The sequence below is a fragment of the Cryptomeria japonica genome, unplaced genomic scaffold (assembly GCF_030272615.1).
Source record: "Cryptomeria japonica unplaced genomic scaffold, Sugi_1.0 HiC_scaffold_222, whole genome shotgun sequence".
In the NCBI taxonomy this organism is placed as follows: domain Eukaryota; kingdom Viridiplantae; phylum Streptophyta; class Pinopsida; order Cupressales; family Cupressaceae; genus Cryptomeria; species Cryptomeria japonica.
Window position 1 is genome coordinate 27,501 of NW_026729044.1, and position 4,892 is coordinate 32,392.

Genomic DNA, 4,892 nt, shown 5'->3' on the forward strand with positions numbered 1-4,892 from the left:
TTTTGCCTTTTCTGGAAATTAGTGAAGGCAGCGCATCAAAGGTGCGCAACGCTGGTGCGAACCTGGGAGCGCTCCGATGTGTGCTCCAAGGTGCGGCGTGCACGAAGTCGGACCCCGGTTTGCCCCGGGTGCGCACCTCGCGTGCACCTTGGTGCGCACACCTTGGCTGGGTTGCGCGCCCTGGTGGGCACCATGGTGCGCACCAAGGAGCGCTCCGAAGTGTGCTCCAAGGTGCGGCGTGCACGAAGTCGGAGCCCGGTTTGCCCCGGGTGCGCACCTCGCGTGCACCTTCGCCGCGGTGGGCACCATGGCGTGCACGAAGTCGGAGCCCGGTTTGCCCCGGGTGCGCACCTCGCGTGCACCTTCGCCGGGGTGGGCACCTTGGTGTGCAGACCTTGGCTGGGTTGCGCGCCCTGGTGGGCACCATGGTGCGCACCAAGGAGCGCTCCGAAGTGTGCTCCAAGGTGCGGCCTGCACGAAGTCGGAGCCCGGTTTGCCCCGGGTGTGCACCTCGGGTGGGCACCTTGGTGCGCATGCCTTGCCTGGGCTGCGCACCAGGGCGGGCTCAAGATGGCACCCGCGTTCCTTTTTTTTCACTATCTTTCAAAACGGAAATTTTAAAATCTCATTTTTTTTTGCCTTTTTCTGGAAATTAGTGAAGGCAGCGCATCAAAGGTGCGCACCTCGCTGCCCACCACGGTGCGCAACGCCGGTGGGCACCCGGGAGTGCTTCGAAGTGTGCTCCAAGGTGCTGCGTGCACGTTGTCGGAGCCCGGTTTGCCCCGGGTGCGCACCTCGCGTGCACCTTCGTCGGGGTGGGCACCTTGGCTGGGTTTGCCCCGGCTGCGCTCCGAAGCGGGGTTATTGGAGCGCCGCCTCTTTTTTTGTCGGAGCGTTTGGTGGGGTTTCTCGCATTGGCTCTTCCGAGGCCCGGTTGCCACCCTGGCGCGCACGAAGTCGGAAGTAGGGTTAATTGCCCGGGTGCGCACCTTTGCCAGGGTGGGCACCTTACCTGGGCTGCGCACCAGGGCGGGCTCAAGATGGCACGCGCGTTCCGTTTTTTTCACTATCTTTCAAAACGGAAATTTTAAAATCTCCTTTTTTTTTTGCCTTTTCTGGAAATTAGTGAAGGCAGCGCATCAAAGGTGCGCACCTCGCTGCCCACCTTGGTGTGCTCTGAGGTGCGCACCCGGGAGCGCTACGAAGTGTGCTCCAAGGTGCGGCGTGCACGTTGTCGGAGCCCGGTTTGCCCCGGGTGCGCACCTCGCCTGCACCTTGGCCGGGGTGGGCACCTTGGCTGGGTTTGCCCAGGGTGCGCTCCGAAGCGGGGTTACTGGAGCGCCCCCTCTTTTTTTGTCAGAGCGTTTGGTGGGGTTTCTCGCATTGGCTCTTCCCAGGCCCGGTTGTTGGGTGCGCTCCCACCCTGGCGCGCGCGAAGTTGGAAGTTGGGTTAATTGCCCGGGCGCGCACCTTCGCCAGGGTGGGCACCTTGGTGCGCACACCTTGGCTGGGCTGCGCACCAGGGCGGGCTCAAGATGGCACCAGCATTCCCTTTTTCTCACTATCTTTCAAAACGGAAATTTTAAAATCTCGTTTTTTTTTTGCCTTTTATGGAAATTAGTGAAGGCATCGCATCAAAGGTGCGCACCTCGCTGCCCACCTTGGTGTGCTCCGAGGTGCCCACCACGGTGCGCAACGCCGGTGCGAACCCGGGAGCGCCCCGATGTGTGCTCCAAGGTGCGGCGTGCACGAAGTCGGACCCCGGTTTGCCCCGGGTGCGCACCTCGCGTGCACCTTGGTGCGCACACCTTGGCTGGGTTGCGCGGCCTGGTGGGCACCATGGTGCGCACCAAGGAGCGCTCCGAAGTGTGCTCCAAGGTGCGGCGTGCACGAAGTCGGAGCCCGGTTTGCCCCGGGTACGCACCTCGCGTGCACCTTCGCCGGGGTGGGCACCTCGGCTGGGTTGCGCGCCCTGGTGCGCACCAAGGAGCGCTCCGAAGTGTGCTCCAAGGTGCGGCGTGCACGAAGTCGGAGCCCGGTTTGCCCCGGGTGCGCACCTTCGCCGCGGTGCGCACCATGGCGTGCACGAAGTCGGAGCCCGGTTTGCCCCGGGTGCGCACCTCGCGTGCACCTTCGGCGGGGTTGCGCGCCCTGGTGGGCACCATGGTGCGCACCAAGGAGCGCTCCGAAGTGTGCTCCAAGGTGCGGCGTGCACGAAGTCGGAGCCCGGTTTGCCCCGGGTGCGCACCTCGCGTGCACCTTCGGCGGGGTTGCGCGCCCTGGTGGGCACCATGGTGCGCACCAAGGAGCGCTCCGAAGTGTGCTCCAAGGTGCGGCGTGCACGAAGTCGGAGCCCGGTTTGCCCCGGGTGCGCACCTCGCGTGCACCTTCGCCGCGGTGGGCACCATGGCGTGCACGAAGTCGGAGCCCGGTTTGCCCCGGGTGCGCACCTCGCGTGCACCTTCGTCGGGGTGGGCACCTCGGCTGGGTTGCGCGCCCTGGTGCGCACCAAGGAGCGCTCCGAAGTGTGCTCCAAGGTGCGGCGTGCACGAAGTCGGAGCCCGGTTTGCCCCGGGTGCGCACCTCGCGTGCACCTTCGCCAGGGTGGGCACCTCGGTGCGCACACCTTCTCAATGTTTTCTTGCCTTTTCTGGAAATTGGTGAAGGCAGCGCATCAAAGGTGCGCACCTCGGTGTGCTCCGAGGTGCGAACCCGAGAGCGCTCCGAGGTGCCCACGAAGTCGAAAGTCGGGTTAATTGCATTGTTTTCCCCGGGTGCGCTCCGAGGTGCGCAACATCGGCGCGCACCAAGGAGGGCTCCGAAGTGTGCTCCAAGGTGCGCACGATGGCGTGCACCTCTGGTGCGCACGATTCGGAGCTCGGTTTGACCGGGGTGCGCACACCTTGGCTGGGTTGCGCACCTTTTGTGCGCTCCAAGGTGCGCACGAAGTCGGAGCTCGGTTTGCCCCGGGTGCGCACCTTCGCCAGGGTGCGCACCTTGATGCGCACGCCTTGGCTGGGCTGCGCACCTTGGTGGGCGCCATGGTGCGCACCTTTCGTGCGCTCCAAGGTGCGCACGAAGTCGGAGCTCGGTTTGCCCCGGGTGCGCACCTTGGTGGGCGCCATGGTGCACTCCGAGGTGCCCAAGATTGGTGCGCACCAAGGAGCGCTCCGAAGTGCGCTCCAAGGTGCGCGCGAAGTCGAAAGTTGGGTTAATTGTCCGGTTTGCCTCGGGTGCGCACCTTGCGTGCACCTTCGCCAGGGTGGGCGCCTTGGTGCGCACACCTTGGCTGGGCTGCGCACACCTTGGCACCCGCGTTTCCTTCATTTTAAATTTTTTTTTTTTACAATCTCTCAAGTGGGAAATTCTATAATCTCAACTTTTTTTGCCTTTTCAGGAAACTTTTGAATGGAGCGCATCATTGGTGCGCTCCGAAGTGTGCTCCAAAGCTCTCTCCAGCTGCGTGCACCTGCCCCGGCCGCGCACCCGGCCCCGCCCAGCTTCGCTCACCTGTCCCGGGCGTCTGGTGCGGAACCTTAGAGTAAGAAACATCACCGTGCACCTTGGCCAACGTGCGCGACTCGACCGAGCGCGCACTGGCCGAGGTGCACACCGATTTCACCTGGGTGCGCGCGCAGCACCTCGGGCGCACCGGGGTGCGCGCACAACGCCCGGGTTGCACCGTGGCCTGTGTGCTCGGGGCGCCTCGGGTGCGCGCTCGGTGTCGCCCCCGCGCGCGCGGTAGTGCGGGCAGCGCACCCCGGCCCGGCCCGGCCCCGACGAGAACGCAAACGGGCAAAAGGTTTATTCAAATAGCATTGCGACGCCCGGCGAAAAACTAAAAAAGGGTGCAACACCGGGACTTCCCGGGAGGTCACCCATCCCAGTACTACTCCGGCCCAAGCGCGCTTAACTGCGGAGTTCTGATGGGATCCGGTGCACTAACGCTGGTATGATCGCACCCGTTATGAGCTTGTCGCAGTGTGTACTTAGCAAACCGCGACCCACGTGCGAATCCACCCCGGCCACCCACCCCCGTCGAGGTGCACACCCTCCCTCGCGAAGTGCGCCCCGTTCGCCAAGTGTGAGCCCTGCCCGGGTGCGCGCACCTTGCTAGGGCGTCGGGTGTGCACCCGGCCCGGCCTACGTGCGTGCACCTGGAGGGGGCGTCGTGTGCGTGCAGTGTCCCGTCTGCAACGCGGTGCCCACACACCACCTCGGGCGCAACGACCTGCGCTCACATGTGGGCCGAGTGCACCTTGGTGCATGTTCGGGGCGCCTCGGGTGCACGCTCGATCTTGCCCCGGTGCACCAAGGCGCTCGGTTTGCCCCGGGTGCGCACTTGGTGCAAGGTGGGCACCCAAAATAGGGATCAAGCACCAAAACACAAGTTTCGGGATGCAAAATGGGACCCAAGGACCACAAATGCGTTCCAAGACCCATGATGGGTCCACGAGAACAAAAATGTGTTCCGAGACTTAATAAACAAATATTGGGTTTTAGGAGAAGAAACATGCTCTGATGCCCAAAACGAGAATCGACCCCGAAAAGGCCACAGGCCAAAAGTGGGATGCGAGACAAAAAAAAATGGGACCCGAGGACCAAAATTGGGTTCCCAGGTCGAAGACAGGGCAACCGGACAAGAAACGACCTCTAAGGCTCGAAATGAGTCCCGACGACTAAAACTTGACAAGAAGCACCCATCAGGCACCCAACTCGACACCCATGGGATGCCGACCCACCCGGGCTTCCACCTAGCACACCTTGGCACCCACCCACCCTCGCACCCAACCTCGCACCCAACTTAGCACCTTTGAACCCACATTGGCACTCACCCTGACCCTGGCACCTTGGAACCCACATTGGCACTCACCTTGACCCTGGCACCCACC

General features: G+C 63.4%; 1 non-coding gene across 1 annotated transcript; it reads right to left on the reverse strand.

Annotated features, from left to right (window-relative positions):
• Window positions 1-3,845: 3,845 nt before the first annotated feature.
• Window positions 3,846-3,964, reverse strand: LOC131868842 (5S ribosomal RNA). Its single transcript, XR_009367262.1, has one exon. It is a non-coding gene; the product is annotated as a 5S ribosomal RNA (ribosomal RNA).
• Between the last annotated feature and the right edge of the window lie 928 nt (window positions 3,965-4,892).